Source organism: Artemia sp. Qi Xiang Cuo, chromosome 21 (genome assembly GCF_049724085.1).
Source record: "Artemia sp. Qi Xiang Cuo chromosome 21, ASM4972408v1, whole genome shotgun sequence".
In the NCBI taxonomy this organism is placed as follows: Eukaryota; Metazoa; Arthropoda; class Branchiopoda; order Anostraca; family Artemiidae; genus Artemia; species Artemia sp. Qi Xiang Cuo.
The window spans coordinates 29,924,394-29,947,924 of record NC_142814.1 but is presented as its reverse complement, the minus strand read 5'-3'; the positions used below and the strand labels follow the sequence as shown (position 1 = coordinate 29,947,924).

Below are 23,531 nucleotides of genomic sequence, written 5' to 3'. Positions count from 1 at the left end.
TCGAAGCAGAATTCGACCTGTTAGGGCCTTTTGATATTTTCAGACCGAAAAAATTATCCCCCGAATTTACATTTACGAAAAACCTCGTTTTCCTATATTAGCCCATGTTAATTTTTCCCACCACAACCCCCTTTAACGTTGTCTGATCGGGCTGAAATTTAGAGAATAATCTTTCCTGGGGCCTGGGAGCTTATCCTCGAAATTTCAGCTCAATCTGATCACTTCTTCCCTGTTTTCCAAAAACCAAATATCAAGTTTTTTGGGAATGTGCTTGCGTCGAAAATAGCTTCCATATACTAAAAAAAAATTACCATTGTATCTGTATAGTCCTGCGGTTGATATTCTAGATTGTCTGGTGGAAAACTTTGGGTCGATTCACCATCAGAGCGAATTTTTATATACTGAATTTAGACTTTGAAAAGAAACTCAGTTTTTTTTTTAAATTATTTAAAAAAAATTACGTTTTCTAAAGAGTTAAAGAGGCTGAGTTACAAGGTTGACCCTTAAAACGTACAGGGAATAGGAGGCACAGTTGGGGGGCTGTTAAAGAGGCTGAGTCACAAGTTCGAACCTTAAAACGTACAGGGATTAGGAGGCACCCTGTACGACGTGATTTGAATATTCAGGAATTAAAAGCCTTAACACAAGAATGTTGAAGAGCGGGGGTTTGGGGGCGGCAGCCCCCCAACTTTAACTCCTGACACGATCAGCTAACAGTTAGTCAAGCAATAATAAGTAATAAACTGTACAAAAACGTGCAGAAATTATTCGAAAAAAAACTACGTTTTCTAAAGAGTTAAAGAGGCTGAGTTACAAGGTCGAACCTTAAAACGTACAGGGATTAGGAGGCACAGTTGGGGGTTACCGCCCCCCAAACCCCCCGCTTTCGCAGCCTTTAAATATAAAAAATTTCTTTAAACTGAAAGTAAGGAGCGACATTAAAACTTAAAACGAACAGAATTTATTCCTTATATGAAAGAGGCTGTGCCCTCCTCAACGCCTCGCTATTTACGATAAATTTTTTATTGTTTAAAAAAAGATTTTTGAGAAAGTCAAACTTTAGCGTAAAGAGCGAGGCGTTGAGGAGGGCACAGCCTCTTTCATATACGGAATAATTTCTGTTCGTTTTAAGTTTTAATGTCGCTCCTTACTTTCAGTTTAAAGAAATTTTTTTTATATTTAAAGGCTGCGAAAGCGGGGGTTTGGGGGCGGTAGCCCCCCAACTGTGCCTCCCTGTACGTTTTAAGGTTCGACCTTGTAACTCAGCCTCTTTAACTCTTTAGAAAACGTAATTTTTTTCAAATAATGTTTTTAAGCCATAACTGTTCCTTCAGATAGGCTAAGCAATGGTTTATTCCCAATAATTTAGAATTCAATTTTAGGAAAACTAAATTTATTGTTTTCGGTCGCACAAAACGTGCTACTCGAGATATTTCTTGTCATGAGCTTCAGGTTGGTGAGGAAAGTCCATAGGATCCAATCATATTGTTATTTAGGAGTTTTTCCTTAACCTCCTTTTGTCATTTTAAAATCCTATTGATCATTTAAGGGTAAAACTTTGTCAAAATATTCGGTCATGTATCGTGTGAAAAATATTTTTCCATTTTGCGTAATAAAATCAATTTACCCCTCTTTAATTGTTTCTTATTTGAATTACTACTTAGTTGTTTACCTTAATATATTTTGGACCCATTACAGGTACTTCAGGTACAAAACAGGTACTTCAGATACAATTACAGGTACTACAGGTACAAAACCATTACAGGTACTTCAAAATAGGGCAGTAAGAACACTTGGTATTTTTTTACATCAACCTTCAAAACTTGGAAATGCATCAGAAACAGAAGCGATATTCTTTTTCTTAAATTTGTTAGATGTAAAACATATACGAGAAGTTATTATCTCCATATGGTATTTTCAAATACAAAATCCTAGTAATTATTTCTATGAAAAATTGGCTCGTCGACGTTTCGGAACATAACGAATCCATTTTGTAAGGTCTGAAAAGTCAAGGTTTTAAAATTAGGCATCAGATACCTTTAATTTCTAACAAATTTAACCTGAATGCCGAAATTTTAATTGATTCATCCAGAGGTACATATTTGTTTTTGTATCTTTTTTGTATCGTTTTTGTATCTAAAATAGTTAAGCCTATTGTACATCGTTGCTTTGCTTCGTTTAATGAAGAATTTTTGTAAGTACATAAATACGATTTTCTTTATATACGATTTTCTTTATAATACTTTATATACGATTTTCAGAAAAATAAATATTCAAAGTAAAGAAATAAATATTCAAACATTTTTTGAAATCCCTCGTAATTATGGAATATTAAAAATAGTTTAACATACGAAAATCTCTTATTTTAATTCTCAATTAAGAATGTCTTAATCACTCAACCTTAAAATTGAGAAAAATAGTTCAAAGCTAATTCATCTAGCTTTGAATACTTGTAAAAAGGAATTGTTCTTCTATGAGTAGCCTCATGTTCAAAAATTAGAGCTAGCGTTCCCCTTTACGGGATGTACACCATATAAAGCCAAATAGGAAGTATCTAGCAGGGAGTCCGCGTACACTATACTGGAATAAGATATAGCTGCGCTACAGCATGAATGTGAAATGACTGATGAGCTCTTCAAAAAAGGTTGATGTAGCTTTTTTGAATACCAGTGAGAAAAAGTTCAAGCAGGATGTGGATTGACAAATTAAATAAAAAATTAAAATTAAATTAAGGAGCAGCCTTGAAACTTAAAACGAACATAAATTGTTCCGTACATAATGGAGGCTATCCCTTCCTTAATCCCTTGCTCTTTACGCTAAAGTTTGACTTTGTGTCAGAATTCTTCAAGAAAAACTGCTGAAACATAAGAACAATTGTTCAATTAGAACAAAAGCTTTTTTAAAGCACTATAAAACTTTAGAGTAACGAGCAAGGAATTGCGGAGGGGGCTCATGTACAGAATAATTTTTGCTCATTTTGAGTTTTAAATTCTCTCCTTGCTTTTGATAAAAAAACTCATTTTTTATTTAATTTCTGATTATTTTTTAAATCAAGCCAGGATATCCCCCATCACCCCTCCATGGAAATTTCCAAATTCTTCCCTGCCCAAAAGAAAATTCTCGTTACTTTCATTTGAAAAAAAAAAATATTCTATTTCTAATAGTTTTCAAATTATGCCGGAAATGCTGGACTCTCCGATTAAAATTTTCCCAAGAACATCTCACAGAAAATTCCCCAACGGAGAATTCCTCCTGTGGAAAATGCACCCCAACCCAAAAATATCCCAGACAATTTCCTTTCTGCTGAAAATTTCCCCTAGACAATTCCTCCCCAGAGCAGTCTCCCACATGCAAAATTGATCAGCCAAAAAGAAAGCAAGAAAAATTAAAACAGCTCCATATATGAATTCTGGAAAATTTCCACCGTGTAAAATTTATTCCTTCAGAAAATCCCCCTCCCCCCCGATGAAATTCAGTATAGTTTAAATAGCATATACTATATGTAAACAATGGGTAAATTGTTTAATTTACAGCCCTAAGCCCAGGGATTGTGGGGTTCATGTAATCTTCAGAGGCATATCAACTGACCAATAAATGCCAGACACATCTTTCAACTGTACATACCCAAATGGCTATCTGAAAATTTTGATCAGATGTGTTTGGGGGGAAAGGGGCGTGGGAGAGGAGGCTAGTTACCCTCCAATCTTTTCTGTCTCTTTGAAAAAAGGCCCTAGAAATTTTAATTTCTGCTTGAATGAGCCCTCTCCCAATTTTCTAGGACCATTGCTTCCATACAATCACCTCTGGTACAAAAACACATCTAAGATCTTTCTTGAGGCAAAAAATATACAAATCGAAATTTTGTAGATAGGAGCTGGAAACCTCTATATATGCTTAATCTGATGGTGTGATTTTTATTAAGATCATTTGACTTTTTGAGGATGCTCCCTTCTCCTCTGAAAATCAGGCAAGTGTCCTGAGGCTCTAGTTTTTTACGGGTAGCATTACACCTCAAGAATTTTATATGTCTGGAATCAGCATAAAAATCCAATTCTTTTGATGCATTAATTTTTATCAAACTTATATTCTTTAGAGTTCCAATTACTATTAAACCGCGTCACTCCTTACTTACAGTTTGGTACCACCGACTGTTAGATTTCGTGAAAATCTGAGAACTAGAATTTAACTGTTCAGAAACAAAGGCCTTACTCCTAATTTCAAACCTTAAATGAAATAGTACTAGTCGTAGTAGTAGTACTAGTAGTATACACGTTTTGCATTTCTCCTAGTTCAACATACTAGATGTCCTGAAAGTTTCAACTTAATACCCTACACCTTTCCTGGAATATTTCTTATCTGCCATTTTGACCACTTTTATGCATAGATTGTGTTTTAGTTTAGCTCAAAATCCCCCTAAAAAATCTCTGAAAGTTTTACCTTCCTATCCTTAACCTCAGTAGTAGTAGTTTTGATTGTAGTAGCAGAAGTAGCAGTAGTAGTAATAGCAGTAGCATAATGCCAGAGTGCTTTTTGGTTATTTCAACATCCCTCTCAACACGCACCAAAAGTTTCAACTTAATACTCTAAATGTTCCTAAGAAATTGCTCATGCATCCTTTTAGCAACCTGAATTAACATAGTAGGTTTTGATTTAGTTCAACATCCCCCTAAATATTCCCTAAAAGTTTCATCTGAATACCCTTAGTCTTAGTATTCTAAGCATTCGTAACAGTAGCAAAAGTGGTAACATGCACATAGTGCCTTTTGGTTAGCTCAATATCCCCTCAACACGCCCTGAAATTTTCTACTCAACACCATTAGCCTCACTAGTTGAAGCAAAGACATTCCTAAGATATTGCTTCTATAACCTTTTGAAAACCTGCATGCATACAGCTGTTTGATTTGGTTGAAACTCCCCCTAAACATTACCAGGAAGTTTTACCTTAATACCATTAGCCTCACTAGTTGCAGTGACCGGAGTATTCGTAGCAGTAGTAGTAATATGCACATAGTGCCGTTTGGTTAGTTCAAAATCGCACACTCTGAAAATTCAACTTAATAATCTAAGCCGTTCCTGAAATATTGCAGGCACAGTTTTTTGACAATCTGCATGCTCCTAATGTGTTTTCACCTATTTCAACATTCCCCTAAACATTCACCGAAAGCTTTACTTTAACACCCTTTGCTTCAGTAGTAGCAATAGTTGTAGTAGTAGTAGTAGCAGTAGCATTAGTAGCAGTAGTAGTTTTTTTTTTTTTAACATCACCCTCAATACAAGCTAAAAGATTCAACTTATATCCATAAATAGTTTCTGGGCCATTGATGATATATCCCCACCATGGAAAAAGTAGGGTAGCAAAGTAGCAATGCTACTTGGTAGTTTTCAAATTTATTGGCCGATTGCGTCTGAAAATACCACTTTTAAATATAAAAATACGTTTTGCTCAAAGGAAAGCTTTGAGCAAAAAGCTTTCAGCAGTTGTGCTGCTGAAACCTTTGTTCTTTCATACCTGATACGTCCTTTTTACAACCTGCATGCACAGAGTGTGTTTTAATTTAGTTCAAAACTGTCTCAATGTTCCCTGAAATTTTCACCTAAATACCCTTTAGATTTGGTAGCAACATTAGAAGCAGCAGTAGTAATAATAGCAGTAGCAGTAGTAGTAGCATGCAAATATTGCTGTTTAGTTACTTCAACATCTGCTACACCAATTCCTATAAGTTTCAACTTCATACTCCTAGCCGTTCCTAAGATATTGCTGATATGCCTTTTTGACAACCTGCGAGCCCACATAATGTTTTGATTCAGTTCAAGTTCCCTCCCTCCAATATTCCCTGAAATTTTGATCTTCATTCCCTTAGCCTTAGTTGTAGCAGAAGTCACAGCAGTAGCAGTAGTAGGAGTATTACTAGTAGTAGCAATAACAGTAGCAGCAGTAGTACTAGTAGCAGTAGTAGTATGCACATGGGCGTAGGCAGCATATTGTCTAGGGGGAGGGCAGTCGATAGTGTGATGGAGGGCCTTTTATCAACTACTTTTCCAACCATCTGCTTTTTCAGCCATATCTAATGTAAATTTGAAGGTCTAGGGGGGGGGCAGCTGCTCCTACTTTTCTACCCAGCTTCCAGTGGCGTTGTTTGGGGGGGGGGGATAAGGGGTTTAGTTGCCCCCCAATAATTTGGAGAAAACTTATTATATAGTCCATGCCCCTTGACTCTCCGGAAGTGGACCCCTTTTGTTTCCCCCCTCCAATAAAAATACTGGAGCTACGCCCCTGCCAGCCCCCCATAGCCCCCAAGACATCCAATGAAAGTTTTAGAAAACCATTTTCTCGGAGTAGTTAAGAGGTACAATTAAAATATCTTTTGAGCTTACATGACCCGACAGCCTCGTGGACGAGGGCTAGAAATTATGCGAATTGAAATTTCTTTACAAATATGTTTTATAGTGGAAAAAGAGGGTGATTTTGGGTGCCCGATTGGCTTGAAATTTGCAGTGAGTTTTCTCTGAGCCAGGAGGATATCACTTTTACGTGGAGAGGGGGGTGTTGTGGGGGGGGGGAATGGAAATGGGTAAACAAAACATTTTGTTCTATCAGTTTGAAACGTACTCCGTAAGTCCTTGGGCCAAGATGAGCCTGTCGTACAACAAAAATATTTTTAGGAATATAGGCCCCCAAAACTAGAGCCCGAAAAAAGGCCGAAAAATTCTTTTCCGATCTGCTCTAAAGGAATATCTTATTGGCCCTGAGGTAAGGGGACCTCAATGTAGGTGGAAAAATAGAAGAAATTGATTTTCCCATAAATAGGGCCCTGAAAAGGACCAAAATAATTTCTTTTTCGACAGCTTGAAGCAGCACGTCCATGGGGCAAGAGAACCATAATTCTCAGAAATTCTTTTGGTTTTTAGGGCATGGTCCACCAGAATAGGGGAACAAAAAAGGTCAATTTTTTGGTCAATTTGCAATTCATGTTTTTAAATCTTCTGGGCATGGGGAACTCAGTGCAGAAAAAAAAAAAAAAAAAAAAAAAAAAAAAAAAAAAAAAAAAAAAAAAAAATTAGTTCCCCCATCCTAGAAAAAATGTCAAAAAAAGACACATTGTTTCGGCCAAAAAGGATTAAAATAAAACAAGAGCTGTTGATAATATCGCTTATCTAAATAGGATAACCACAGAGAAAGAGAGAACTAACTTGTAGAGAACATGTACCGACTTAAAATTTTTTCGTTCTTTTTATCTCATGAACATTCAAAGGAGCAAGTAGCAGCCGAATACCCAAATGAATGCTAAAAAATTCAAATTAGTATTCAATCAAACTTACTTGGACAGAAATTATTACAAACGGGAGTTTGGTTGCTGCCCGCCGCCCCTATACCCATAAACCCTCTACATGTTATCAGATCATTTCCAGTTTACCGAAAACCAGATATACCAAAAAAAAATAAAAAAAAATGTGTGATTATAACATTGAAAAAAAATCGGTACTGGTGCATTATGCGGACACCGCGAAAGAAGTCAAGTTTGGTTAATGCTAATGAAATAAAATAGGATGAATATATAATAGTTTATAAACATATTTGGGCTATGTATTTACACATGGGGGGGGGGGAGTAGAGATGGGGGTACCAGCCCGGGACGACACCCCTGCTGCCATCTACAATTTAGTTTAATGCTGACGAGACATAATTTATTCAAGGATTATCGATCGAGTCTAATGGGGGTGTGTGTCAAGGTCAATCGATCTGTTGTTGTTTGGCCACGTGCGAATGACATGAGGAGTGATTTACATAATCGATGGGGAAATTATTGATTCACGAGCGTGGGGAATTATGAAACAATATGGTCATAGCCTCCCTAGGGAGAAAGATTAGGTAATGGGGTCAATGACCTCTTTTTCCAAGGTCGATTTATTTGATGTTTCTATGTGTAATAACTCCGGAGCGAAGGTTGCACATGCGCATTGAATTCTAACGGGAACAGTTATTGATCTAGGACTCGAGGGGGAAGTGAATTTCCGAGAACTTGATTGCGTAATCGTTCGTGAATGTCATGGTGTCCAGAAATAGTATTTGTTGCTGTTGCTCTCGAGCCAAATGTTATGACTTTCCCGGAAACAGTTAGATCGCGTGTTTCCTTCTCAGCCAATCAGAGGGCTGGTTACATATTAGCGACGGTGTGAATATAAGGAACGGGTTTTTTGCTATAGTTTTATTAGTCTGTGAATAGAATTAGAAGCCTTGGCAACTTCAATTTACCATGTAAGTTCCGTTTTAGTACATTTTCAAATAAAATTATTTTCCTTGGACATCCTCTAGTATATTCAGCTAAAACGTAAATATATTCCTTTACCCCAAACCCCCCCCCCCCCAAACCATACAAACATCATTATACTCACTAGGAAAACGTAAATATATTCTTTTTACCCTCGAAACCTACCCCATCCCCCATTGTTTTACAACCAAAATTCTAGCAAAAAGAAATAATAATCTTTTCGTTAAATTATAGCCTTTCTCTATTGTGATTTAAAGTGTCTAGTGACTTCCGTCACTGTTGTTATTAGCACGCTCTGGTTTTGACACAAGGCTCAAATGTGAAGCCTATAATTAGCTATCACCCTTTCCGGCTTACAAACACGATCAACGGAACTATTCTTCCGTCAAATTAAAACGATTTTAGGCAATAATTAAGCTAGGCCTATGCAACCTGTATAGAAGTAGAGAAACAAGTTATTTTCGAATTAGGGTCTAACAATATCCCCCTCCCCCCCCCCCATTGTCTTACAACCCCAAATTCTCGCAAAAAGAAATACCATTTTGATAAATTCCTTCCCTCTATATTTCCAGCTAAATCCCCCCCCACTCTAATACAAACATCACTTTGCAATGAAAACGAAAATATATTCTTTTACCATCGAAAGCTAACCACCGCAAAAAGAAATACATTTTCTCAAATTTATTCTTTCTCTGTGACACCCGTCGCTATTAAGACGCTAACTTGACAATACATTTCCGCAAGCATATAATTACTTTGTCACCCTTTCCGGCTTACAAACGCGGTCATGTCAATGGAACTATTCTTCTGTCAAATTTCTCTCCCGCGGAGATATCTAAATATAATTTTTTGCAAAGAAACCACTCTTTTCTAATCTTTGCTATCGCTTCGATATCTCATTCTCATAAGCGAATATTTTTAGGTAATTTCTATTAATAATCACTGCCTTTGAAACTCAAAATGCTATTTTTTCTAATATTTGCTATTTTCTATGCATTCACCCCTATCTCTTCGCTGCTATCTCATAAGCGAATATTTTTCATGGGTAATTTCAATTAATGCTCACCATTTGAAACTCAAAATCCCCTATTTTTCACAATTGATTCAAGAACAAAGTTTCAAGAGAAGGAACTGAGTGAGATTATTCACATTTATCTATTTGTCACATATGGATCCCGTAATTTGCGCAAGGATATTTTAAAATAACTTTCAATCTTACAAAGCCTTGCCAATATTTTAGTGATGGGGAAACATTGTTGGCAATATACTGATCGAACGGTTTACAGCATTTAAGTGTACTGTTTTCTTGGCTGAAGTTCGGTCCTGGAAATCGGAACACTGGCGCGGTTGCTTAAAATAAGGGCCGCGGAGCCCACAATGCGCCGATGGGTCTGGGACGCGCGGTGGGGGCAAGGTGGGGGAAGCGCCGGGGGGGGGGGGGCGCCACGGGTCAGGGACGCGCCCCCGGGGTGCGCTGTGGCTCCGAACAGCGCCACGGGAAGCGCTTCTATTGGACGAGATTTTTGTTGGGGAGGGGGTTAGCACTTTTAATAGTGACAAAATAGAAATGAAATTTAATTTAAACACTTTTTTTTTCAGATATAATAATGTTTGGTGTGATTGACACAGAATATATTGGTCTGAAATATTCCGCAACTGGCATTATATTTGAAGCAGCTTTCTTACTCCTAGACAATCAACGACGTGAAATTCATTGCTATAAATGGAACATCAGATACAATATGTATAAGTACGAGAAAAACAGATGGAGTCCAACACTAAATTTTATAAATCGAAATGGCTTTTAAGCTAAAACCATACGACCACATAATGAAAATTGATATGAAATAAAATATGTACAAGAGGAAATTCAGGAAATATGCAGTTTTTTCGGTGTGCAAGCTGTTTATGTTAAGGGAAACGTGACAACTGATAAACTCTTACTAGAAAAATGTGATAAAAACATAGCATTATTAAATTTAGAAGACTTCAAATGTGAGAAATACCTGCATTCAGTCCATGACCCAGAAAATGAATTTAGATATTTCTCTAAATGGATACCAGATAATATACTTGACGTGGAAAAATGCATCAGATATTCAACGTCCTAAACTTTCTCCTCCTAATATCAAATGGATTAAGCTTCTTTTTTTTTTTTAAATATGTCATTATTTTTTTTCAAATGTTTTTAAATATGTTTAAGCATTAAAAATATTAAGACTAAACCTTTTTTATTCTTTATAATAGTCCATAACCATTAAAATTATACTTTAAGATTCAACATGTCAGGGAACACACTTTCAAGTTCAGCATGTTGGAGAACCCTAAATAGTCACCCCTAAAAAGGTAAGTTAACTCTAAAAGGTTAAAGAATTTTTCTAAAATTATCTTAAGCCTGAGACGTTTTTATTCTTTAGAATAGTCCATCGCCACGAAAATTAGACTTTTAGATTCATCATGCCAGGGAACACACTTTCAAGTTCAGCATGATGGAGAACCCTAAATAGTCATCCATAAAAAGGTAAGTTAACTCTAAAAGGTTAAAGAATTTTTCTGAAATTACACTTTCAGATCCAGTATGTTAGGGAACACACTTTCAGGTTCAGCATGTTGGAGAACTCTAAATGCTCATCCCTAAAAAGGTAAGATAACCCTAATAGGTTAAAGAATTTTTCTGAAATTATCTAAAGCCTGAGACGTGTTTATTCTATAGAATAGTACATCGCCATGAAAATTAGACTTTCAGATTAAACATGTCAGGGAACACACTTTCAAGTTCAGCATGTTGGAGAACCCTAAATAGTCATCCATAAAAAGATAAGTTAACCCTAAAAGGTTAAAGAATTTTTCTGAAATTACACTTTCAGATTCAGTATGTCAGGGAACACACTTTCAGGTTCAGTATGTTGGAGAACCCTTAATGCTCATCCATAAAAAGGTAAGTTAACCCTAAAAGGTTAAAGAATTTTTCTGAAATTATCTTAATCCTGAGACGTTTTTATTCTATAGAATAGTCCATCGCCATGAAAATTAGACTTTCAGATTCAACATGTCAGGGAACACACTTTCAAGTTCAGCATGTTGGAGAACCCTAAATAGTCATCCATAAAAAGGTAAGTTAACCCTAAAAGGTTAAAGAATTTTTCTGAAATTACATTTTCAGATTCAGTATGTCAGGGAACACACTTTCATGTTCTGCATGTTGGAGAACCCTAAATGCTCATCCATAAAATGGTAAGTTAACACTAAAAGGTTAAAGAATTTTTCTGAAATTATCTTAATCCTAAGACGTTTTTATTCTTTAGAATAGTCCATCGCCATGAAAATTTGACTTTTAGATTCAACATGACAGGGAACACACTTTCAAGTTCAGCATGATGGAGAACCCTAAATAGTCACCACTAAAAAGATAAGTTAACCCTCAAAGGTTAAAGAATATTTCTGAAATTACACTGTCAGATCCAGTATGTTAGGGAACCCACTTTCAGGTTCAGCATGTAGGAGAACTCTAAATGCTCATCCATAAAAAGGTAAGTTAACCCTAAAAGGTTAAAGAATTTTTCTGAAATTATCTTAAGACTGAGACGTTTTTATTCTATAGAATAGTCCATCGCCACGAAAATTAGACTTTCAGATTCAACAAGTCAGGGAAAACACTTTCAAGTTCAGCATGTTTTTCCCACAAGAGGACACTTTTCGAGTAAAAGTAAAGAGCTACCAAACTAAATCAAAGATATGATGAAATAATAACGAATAATTATTGATTTATGGATACCTTTCAGTTGGGTCGCTCCTTACTTACACTTCGTTACCACGAAATGCTTTATTAATTAAAAAACTTTCCATAAAATAAGATTTTCAAAGAAAATTAAAGAGCTACTACATTAAATCGAAGATGAGCAGAAATAAAGGTAAATAATTCTTCAAGAGTAAACTTATATCCAATGTCATACTAGTTAAAGTGACAAAAAAAAACTTTTTCCCACAAGAGGACACTTTTCGAGTAAAAGTAAAGAGCTACCAGACTAAATCAACGATATGATGAAATAATAACGAATAATTGTTGAGTTATGGATACCTTTGAGCTGGATCGCTCCTTACTTACACTTCGTTACCACGAAATGTTTTATTAATTAAAAAACTTTCCATAAAATAAGTTTTTCAAAGAAAAGTAAAGAGCTACTACATTAAATCGAAGATGAGCAGAAATAAAGTTAAATAATTCTTCAAACGTAAACTTATGTCCAATGTCATACTAGTTAAAGTGACAAAAAAACTTTTCACACAAGAGGACACTTTTCGAGTAAAAGTAAAGAGTTACCAGACTAAATCAAAGATATGATGAAATAATAACGAATAATTGTTGAGTTATGGATACCTTTGAGCTGGGTCACTCCTTACTTACACTTCGTTACCACGAAATGCTATATTAATTAAAAAACTTTTCTTAAAATAAGTTTTTCAAAGAAAAGTAAAGAGCTACTACATTAAATCGAAGATGAGCAGAAACAAAGTTAAATAATTCTTCAAACTTAAACTTATTTCCAATGTCATACGAGTTAAATTTACAAAAAAAAAAACTTTTTCCCACATGATGACACTTTTCGAGTAAAAGTAAAGAGTTACCAGACTAAATCAAAGATATGATGAAATAATAACGAATAATTGTTGAGTTATGGATACCTTTGAGCTGGGTCGCTCCTTACTTACACTTCGTTACCACGAAATGTTATATTAATTAAAAAACTTTTCATAAAATAAGTTTTTCAAAGAAAATTAAAGAGCTACTACATTAAATCGAAGATGAGCAGAAATAAAGTTAAATAATTCTTCAAACGTAAACTTATGTCCAATGTCATACTAGTTAAAGTGACAAAAAAACTTTTCCCACAAGAGGACACTTTTCGAGTAACAGTCAAGAGCTACCTGACGGCCTCCCAGACAGTAAGAATTACGCAAGACGACTGGTTGATTTTCTGAGAACATCATTCTGTGTCTAACAATACAAATACATCATTGACTCGATATTTTAAAATAAGTAAAAAACTTTTCATTACTACTTAATAAAATATTTCTTTATAGAGCTAAAACATAATTAATATAATTTGCCGAACTAAAGTTAAATAATTCTTCAATTGTAAATTTATAACCAAGGTCATACTAGTTAAAGTGACAAAAAAACTCTTTCACACAAGAGAACACTTTTCGAGTAAAAGTAAAGAGTTACCAGACTAAATCAAAGATATGATGAAATAATAACGAATAATTGTTGAATTATGGATACCTTTGAGCTGGGTCGCTCCTTACTTACACTTCGTTACCACGAAATGTTTTATTAATTAAAAACTTTCAATAAAATAAGTTTTTCAAGTAAAATTGAAGAGCTACTACATTAAATTGAAGATGTGCCGAAATAAATTTAAATAATTCTTCAAACGTAAACTTATGTTCAATGTCATACTACTTAAAGTGACAAAAAAAACTTTTCACCACAAGAGAACACTTTTAGAGTAAAAGTAAAGAGTTACCAGACTAAATCAAAGATATGATGAAATAATAATGAATAATTGTTCAAACTTTAATTTTCTGTAAAGTTAGACAAGTTCATCATATTTTACATATTTTTGGATGGAAAACACACTGAAAAGACATATTATTGAACTCACATCAAACTTTGACGGGATTGCATTTGAAGAACCTTCCATTATTTTCTATCTTGTCCTTATTTCAATCAATACTGACTTTTAAACCCTTTCAAAGCCCTAAATATACTAACCTAACGGTTATTTATTTACGAAATTGTGCAAACTGCTGATTTTAGAACAATAATTACCTTTCTATATATCAATTAACACTCACTAGAATTGCCACTTTTCACTCACGAAGAATGGTTTCAAAACAATACTTCTTACATTATATAGACTAATTGTGTCAAACGAGACATCTTCAAAGCAGATTAATTAATTGCTACGTTCGATTTTCTTTTGGACATAGGAAAGCATCAATGAGGGTGAGAATTTCTGTAAAACTATCAAAGATTGATCAACTCGGGGATTTCACACTTCTTGTGTAATCAGAAAGAAAAAAGAAGAAAAATTGATAAAAGATATTTTGAAATATGCCACAAATCAGAGCTATTACAACTTAAATGACGCGAGGGGGCGTGAAAACTATGGTTTTTAACTTTGATATGCAAGACTAGACAGAAAAGTCTATAGGAGTGGGGCTGCCACCCGCCTCAACCCTCGCTCTCGAAATCCCCAACACCCCCTTCCCCCAAACTCAAATTTTCCAGAGTCTATTAAAATCTCCCAGCCCCCCCAAACTCAAAAAGTTATTGGAACTATTTTTCTTATTATTTAAATTTTTTATTTGGAAAACCTTCATGCCGAAAATATAAAAAAACGGAACTTTAGTAGCTAGTACGTATTTTCATCGTATTTTAATTATTTTCTTTAGAAAACACACTGAAAAGCCATATTAAGAGCTATATTAGGAATAACAGGTTAGGTTAGGTTACCCTCGCTATTGAAATCCTCCAAACCCACCTCACCACAAACTCAATATATATATATATAAACTATAAAAAAAAAAACGGAACTTTAGCAGCTATTACTTACTTACATCATATTTTAAATATTTTAGTTGGAAAACACACTGAAAAGCCATACTAAGAGCTATATTTGTGAGGTTAGGTTAGGCTAGATCTCGGAATAACAGGTTAGGTTAGGTTACCCTCGCTCTTGAAATCCCCACACCCCGCCTCAACTCAAACTCAAATTTTCCAGAGGATTTTAATATCCTTCACTGAAAAGTCATATTAAGAGCTCGATGGGTGAGGTTAGGTTAGGTTAGGTTAGATTAGGTTAGGTTTAGAAATGGCAGGTTAGGTTAGGTTAGATTATCTTAAGTGGCCGATCCCCACCCCAGGGCCACAGGCCAAAGGCGGCACAGTCGGGATATCCATCCCCAGGATAGGTTAGGTTAGGTTAAGTGGTCTTAACCTAACCCAGGTTAAGTTAGGTTACCTAACCTAACTAGGGTTAGCAGGTTAGGTTAGGTTAGGTTCGGTTAAGTGGCCGGCCACTTAACCGAACCTAACCTAACCTGCTAGCCCTATTTAGGTTAGGTAACCTAACCTAACCTGGGTTAGGTTAAGACCACTTAACCTAACCTAACCTATCCTGGGGATGGATACCCCGACTGTGCCGCCTTCGGCCTGTGGCCCTGGGGTGGGGATCGGCCACTTAAGCTAATCTAACCTAACCTGCTATTTATAGACCTAACCTAACCTAATCTAACCTAACCTCACAAATATAGCTCTTAATAGGGCTTTTCAGTGGAGGATTTTAAAATCCTCTGGAAAATTTGAGTTTGAGGTGAGGAGGGTTGTGGGGATTTCAAGAGCGAGGGTAACCTAACCTGTTATTCCTAGATCTAGCCTAACCTAACCTCACAAATATAGCTCTTAGTATGGCTTTTCAGTGTGTTTTCCAACGAAAATATTTAAAATACGATGTAAATATGTACTAGCTACTAAAGTTCCGTTTTTTTTTATATAGTTTATATATATATGTTGTGTTTGGGGTGGGGGGGGTGGAGGATTTCAATAGAGAGTGTAACCTAACATAACATGTTATTCCTAATAAAGCTCTTAAGATGGCTTTTCAGTGTGTTGTACAAAGAAAATATTTAAAATACGATGAAAATACGTACTATCTACTAAAGTTCCGTTTTTTATAGTGGTTTCTTTACTTATTACAAACTAAATTATTCAAATCCGATTAAATTTCTTTACTATAAATTTTTGATTTTGGGGGGAATGGGATATTTTAAAATAATCTGTAAATGTTGAGTTTAGGGGACTGGGGGGTTGTGGATTTCGAGAGCGAGGGTTGAGGCGGGTGGAAGCCCCACTCCTATAGACTTTTCTGTCTAGTCTTGCATATCAAAGTTAAAAACCATAGTTTTCACGCCCCCTCGCGTCATTTAAGTTGTAATAGCTCTGATTTGTGGCATATTTCAAAATATCTTTTATCAATTTTTCTTCTTTTTTCTTTCTGATTACACAACAAGTGTGAAATCCCCGAGTTGATCAATCTTTGATAGTTTTACAGAAATTCTCACCCTCATTGATGCTTTCCTATGTCCAAAAGAAAATCGAACTTAGCAATTAATTAATCTTCTTTGAAGATGTCTCATTTGCCACAATTAGTCTTTATAATGTAAGAAGTATTGTTTTGAAACCATTCTTCGTGAGTGAAAAGTGTTAATTTTAGTGAGTGTTAATTGATATATAGAAAGGTAATTATTGTTCTAAAATCAGCAGTTTGCACAATTTCGTAAATAAATAACCGTTAGGTTAGTATATTTAGGGCTTTGAAAGGGTTTAAAAGTCAGTATTGATTGAAATAAGGACAAGATAGAAAATAATGGAAGGTTCTTCAAATGCAATCCTGTCAAAGTTTGATGTGAGTTCAAAAATATGTCTTTTCAGTGTGTTTTACATCCAAAAATATGTAAAATATGATGAACTTGTCTAAATTTACAGAAAAATAAAGTTTGAACAATTATTCATTATTATTTCATCATATCATTTATTTAGTCTGGTAGCTCTTTACTTTTACTCGAAAAGTGTCCTCTTGTGGGAAAAAGTTTTTTTTTTGTCACTTTAAGTAGTATGACATTGAACATAAGTTTACGTTTGAAGAATGATTTAACTTTATTTCGGCACATCTTCGATTTAATGTAGTAGCTCTTTCCTTTTGTTTAAAAAACTTATTTTATTGAAAGTTTTTTAATTAATAAGACATTTCGTGGTAATGAAGTGTAAGTAAGGAGCGACCCAGCTCCAAGGTATCCATAACTCAACAATTATTCGTTATTAATTCATCATATCTTTGATTTAGTCTGGTAACTCTTTACTTTTACTCGAAAAGTGTTCTCTTGTGTGAAAAAGTTTTTTTGTCACTTTAACTAGTATGACATTGGACATAAGTTTACGTTTGAAGAATTATTTAACTTTATTTCTGCTCATCTTCGATTTAATGTAGTAGCTCTTTACATTTCTTTGAAAAACTTATTTTATGAAAATTTTTTTAATTAATAAAAAATTTAGTGTTAAATAATTGTAAGTAAGGAGCTACCCAGCTCAAAGGTATACATAACTCAACAATTATTCGTTATTATTTCATCATATCTTTGATTTAGTCTGGTAACTCTTTACTTTTACTCGAAAAGTGTTCTCTTGTGGGAAAAGTTTTTTTTGTCACTTTAACTAGTGTGCCATTGGCCATAAGTTTACGTTTGAAGAATTATTTAACTTTATTTCTACTCATCTTCGATTTAATGTAGTAGCTCTTTACTTTTCTTTGAAAAACCTATTTTATGAAATGTTTTTTTTAATTAATATAGCATTTCGTGGTAACGAAGTGTAAGTAAGGAGCGACCCAGCTCAAAGGTATCCATAACTCAACAATTATTCATTATTATTTCATCATATCTTTGATTTAGTCTGGTAACTCTTTACTTTTACTCGAAAAGTGTCCTCTTGTGTGAAAAAGTTTTTTTTTTCACTTTAACTAGTATGACATTGGATATAAGTTTACGTTTGAAGAATTATTTAACTTTATTTCTGCTCATCTTCGATTTAATGTAGTAGCTCTTTCATTTTCTTTGAAAAACTTATTTTATGAATAGTTTTTTACTTAATAAAAAATATAGTGTTAAAGAAGTGTAAGTAAGGAGCGACCCAGCTCAAAGGTATCCATAACTCAACAATTATTCGTTATTATTTCATCATATCTTTGATTCAGTCTGGTAACTCTTTACTTTTACTCGAAAAGTGTTCTCTTGTGGGAAAAAGTTTTTTTTCGTCACTTTAACTAGTATGACATTGGACATAAGTTTACGTTTGAAGAATTATTTAACTTTATTTCTAATCATCTTCGATTTAATGTAGTAGCTCTTTACTTTTCTTTGAAAAACTTATTTTATGAAAAGTTTTTTAATTAATATAGCATTTCGTGGTAACGAAGTGTAAGTAAGGAGCGACCCAGCTCAAAGGTATCCATAACTCAACAATTATTCGTTATTATTTCATCATATCTTTGATTTAGTCTGGTAGCTCTTTACTTTTACTCGAAAAGTGTCCTCTTGTGGGAAAAACATGCTGAACTTGAAAGTGTTTTCCCTGACTTGTTGAATCTGAAAGTCTAATTTTCGTGGCGATGGCCTATTCTAAAGAACAAAAACGTCTCAGGCTTAAGATAATTTCAGAAAAATTCTTTAACCTTTTAGAGTTAACTTACCTTTTTATGGATGAGCATTTAGGGTTCTCCTACATGCTGAACCTGAAAGTGTGTTCCCTAACATACTGAATCTGAAAGTGTAATTTCAGAAAAATTCTTTAACCTTTTAGGGTTAACTTATCTTTTTAGGGATGACTATTTGGGGTTCTCCAACATGCTGAACTTGAAAGTGTGTTCCCGGACATGTTGAATCTTAAAGTCTAATTTTCATGGCAATGGACTATTCTATAGAATAAAAACGTCTCAGGATTAAGATAATTTCAGAAAAATTCTTTAACATTTTAGTGTTAACTTACCTTTTTATGGATGAGAATTTAGGGTTATCCAACATGCTGAACCTGAAAGTGTGTTCCCTGACATACTGAATCTGAAAGTGTAATTTCAGAAAAATTCTTTAACCTCTTAGGGTTAACTTACCTTTTTATGGATGACTATTTAGGGTTCTCCAACATGCTGAACTTGAAAGTGCGTTCCCTGACCTGTTGAATCTGAAAGTCTAATTTTCATGGCGATGGACTATTCTATAGAATAAAAACGTCTCAGGCTTAAGATAATTTCAGAAAAATTCTTTAACCTTTTAGGGTTGACTTACCTTTTTAGGGATGAGCATTTAGGGTTCTCCTACATGCTGAACCTGAAAGTGTGTTCCCTGACATTCTGGATCTGAAAGTGTGATTTCAGAAAAATTCTTTAACCTCTTAGGGTTAACTTACCTTTTTAGGGGTGACTATTTAGGGTTCTCCAACATGCTTAACTTGAAAGTGTGTTCCCTGGCATGTTGAATCTGAAATTCTAATTTTCGTGTCGATGGACTATTCTAAAGAATAAAAACGTCTCAGGCTTAAGATAATTTCAGAAAAATTCTTTAACCTTTTAGGGTTAACTTACCTTTTTAGGGATGAGCATTTAGGATTATCCAACATGCTGAACCTGAAAGTGTGTTCCCTGACATACTGGATCTGAAAGTGTAATTTCAGAAAAATTCTTTAACCTTTTAGGGTTAACTTACCTTTTTATGGATGACTATTTAGGGTTCTCCATCATGCTGAACTTGAAAGTGTGTTCCCTGGCATAATTAATCTAAAAGTCAAATTTTCGTGACGTTGGACTATTATAATGAATAAAAACGTCTCAGGCTTAAGATAATTTTAGAAAAATGCTTTAACCTCTTAGGGTTGACTTACCTTTTTATGTGAGAGTATTTAGGGTTCTCCAATATGCTGAACTTGAAAGTGTGTTCCCCGGCATGTTGAATCTGAAAGTATAATTTTCACGACAATGAACTATTCTAAAGAATAAAAACGGTTGAGGCTTAAGATATTTAATGCTTAAAGATATTTAAAACATTTGAAAAAAAAAATAATGACATATTTAAAAAAAAAGAAGCTTAATCCATTTGATATGAGGAGGAGCAAGTTTAGGATTTTGGATATCTGATGCATTTTTCCAAGTCAGGTATCTTTTTTGGTACCCATTGAGCGAAATGTCTAACTTCATCTTCTGGGTCATGGACTGAATGCAGGTATTTCTCACATTTGAAGTCTTCTAAATTGAATAATGCTATGTTTTTATCACATTTTTCTAGTAAGAGTTTATCAGTTGTCACGTTTCCCTTAACATAAACAGCTTGCACACCGAAAAAACTGCATATTTCCTGAATTTACTCTTGTACATGTTTTATTTCATATCCATTTTAATTATGTTGTCGTATGATTTTAGCGTAAAAGCCATTTCGATTTATAAAATTTAGTGTTGGACTCCATCTGTTTTTCTCGTACTTATACATATTGTATCTGATGTTCCATTTATAGCAATGAATTTCACGTCGTTGATTGTCTAGGAGTAAGAAAGCTGCTTCGAATATAATGCCAGTTGCGGAATATTTCAGACCAATATATTCTGTGCCAATCACACCAAACATTATTATATCTGAAAAAAAAAAAGTGTTTAAATTAAATTTCATTTCTATTTTGTCACTATTAAAAGTGCTAACCCCCTCCCCAACAAAAATCTCGTCCAATAGAAGCGCTTCCCGTGGCGCTTTTCGGAGCCACAGCGCACCCCTGTGGCGCTTCCCTGACCCGTGGCGCATCCCCCCCCCCCCGGCGCTTCCCCAACCTTGCCCCACAGCACTTCCCGGACCCATCGGTGCATTCCGGGCTCCGCGGCCCTTATTGTAAGCCGCCGCGCCAGTGTTCCGATTTCCAAGACCGAACTTCAGACAAGGAAACAGTACACTTAAATGCTGTAAACCATTAACTCAGTATATCGTCAACAATGTTTCCCCATCACTAAAATATTGGCAAGGCTTTGTAAGATTGAAGGCTATTTTAAAATATCCTTGCGCAAATTACGGGATCCATATGTGACAAATAGATAAATGTGAATAATCTCACTCAGTTCCTTCTCTTGAAACTTTGTTCTTGAATCAATTGTGAAAAATAGGGGATTTTGAGTTTCAAATGGTGAGCATTAATTGAAATTACCCATGAAAAATATTCGCTCATGAGATAGCAGCGAAGAGATAGGGGTGAATGCATAGAAAATAGCAAAGATTAGAAAAAATAGCATTTTGAGTTTCAAAGGCAGTGATTATTAATAGAAATTACCTAAAAATATTCGCTTATGAGATATCGAAGCGATAGCAAAGATTAGAAAAGAGCGGTTTCTTTGCAAAAAATTATATTTAGATATCTCCGCGGGAGAGAAATTTGACAGAAGAATAGTTCCATTGACATGACCGCGTTTGTAAGCCGGAAAGGGTGACAAAGTAATTATATGCTTGCGGAAATGTATTGTCAAGTTAGCGTCTTAATAGCGACGGGTGACACAGAGAAAGAATAAATTTGAGAAAATGTATTTCTTTTTGTGGTGGTTACCTTTCGATGGTAAAAGAATATATTTTCGTTTTCATTGCAAAGTGATGTTTGTATTAGAATGGGGGGGATTTAGCTGGAAATATAGAGGGAAGGAATTTATCAAAATGGTATTTCTTTTTGCGAGAATTTGGGGTTGTAAGACAATGGGGGGGGGGGGAGGGGGATATTGTTAGACCCTAATTCGAAAATAACTTGTTTCTCTACTTCTATACAGGTTGCATAGGCCTAGCTTAATTATTGCCTAAAATCGTTTTAATTTGACGGAAGAATAGTTCCGTTGATCGTGTTTGTAAGCCGGAAAGGGTGATAGCTAAATATAGGCCTCACATTGGAGCCTTGTGTCAAAACCAGAGCGTGCTAATAACAACAGTGACAGAAGTCACTAGACACTTTAAATCACAATAGAGAAAGGCTATAATTTAACGAAAAGATTATTATTTCTTTTTGCTAGAATTTTGGTTGTAAAACAATGGGGGATGGGGTTAGGTTTCGAGGGTAAAAAGAATATATTTACGTTTTCCTAGTGAGTATAATGATGTTTGTATGGTTTGGGGGGGGGGGGTTGGGGGTAAAGTAAAATATTTACGTTTTAGCTGAATATACTAGAGGATGTCCAAGGAAAATAATTTTATTTGAAAATGTACTAAAACGGAACTTACATGGTAAATTGAAGTTGCCAAGGCTTCTAATTCTATTCACAGACTAATAAAACTATAGCAAAAAACCCGTTCCTTATATTCACACCGTCGCTAATATGTAACCAGCCCTCTGATTGGCTGAGAAGGAAACACGCGATCTAACTGTTTCCGGGAAAGTCATAACATTTGGCTCGAGAGCAACAGCAACAAATACTATTTCTGGACACCATGACATTCACGAACGATTACGCAATCAAGTTCTCGGAAATTCACTTCCCCCTCGAGTCCTAGATCAATAACTGTTCCCGTTAGAATTCAATGCGCATGTGCAACCTTCGCTCCGGAGTTATTACACATAGAAACATCAAATAAATCGATCTTGGAAAAAGAGGTCATTGACCCCATTACGTAATCTTTCTCCCTAGGGAGGCTATGACCATATTGTTTCATAATTCCCCACGCTCGTGAATCAATAATTTCCCCATCGATTATGTAAATCACCCCTCATGTCATTCGCACGTGGCCAAACAACAACAGATCGATTGACCTTGACACACACCCCCATTAGACTCGATCGATGATCCTTGAATAAATTATGTCCCGTCAGCATTAAACTAAATTGTAGATGGCAGCAGGGGTGTCGTCCCGGGCTGGTACCCCCATCTCTACTGGGGGGTAAAGCATCACATATATTAAATACGTAACCTAACCTAGGTACCTCCCCCCCCTAAACCTCAGAAAAAAACAGTTTAAATATCGTAAACACAATGAAAACCACGCTTTGCATTCCATTTCTCTATAGTGGCCTCTTGCAAATAACCCGTTTGACGGGTTTCGTCTCTCGTTTCCTTGATATATAGTATATAGTGGTGTCCGCTTAATGCAACAGTACCAAAAATTTCGCTTAGTGAAATTTTGAATTGCTAAGGTTTTCAGGAATTGATATCATTACCATACAGTTTGTGGTGAAAAATTGTAAGTAAGGAGTGATACGGCTCAATAGTAACCGAAACTCTAAGAAACAGAGTTTTGATAACAATGGATACAACAAAAGAATCAAATTTTGATGTTTGTTCAAAATATATGAAATTCATTTAAGTTTGATGTTACCCATCAAAAGTTTAAAGCCCGAGAAAATTTCTCCAATTTTGAAAAGGGAAGAAACACCCCCAAAACATTTAGTGGTATTAGTTAAAATCACTCCATCAGATTCAGCATACCAGATGAGCCTACTTTATAGGTTTTAAGCTCCTATATACAAAAATGTGGAAATTTACATTTATTTTCAGAAGATTCATCACGGATGCGTGTTTATATGTTTTCGGTTTGTTTTTTCCAGGAGGGATCGTACCGGATCAGTAATATTAGAAGATTGGGAGAGGGCTCATTTTGTCAAAAATCGAAAGTTCTAATGCCGTTTTTAAGAGTATAAAA

The 23,531-nt window shown here is 35.1% G+C and overlaps 1 protein-coding gene across 1 annotated transcript in view; it reads right to left on the bottom strand.

Annotated features, from left to right (window-relative positions):
- Blos1 (biogenesis of lysosome-related organelles complex 1 subunit 1) overlaps nt 1-23,531 on the bottom strand; it is a 76,480-nt gene that overhangs the window by 1,011 nt on the left and 51,938 nt on the right. The gene's annotated exons all lie outside the window — the stretch shown is intronic.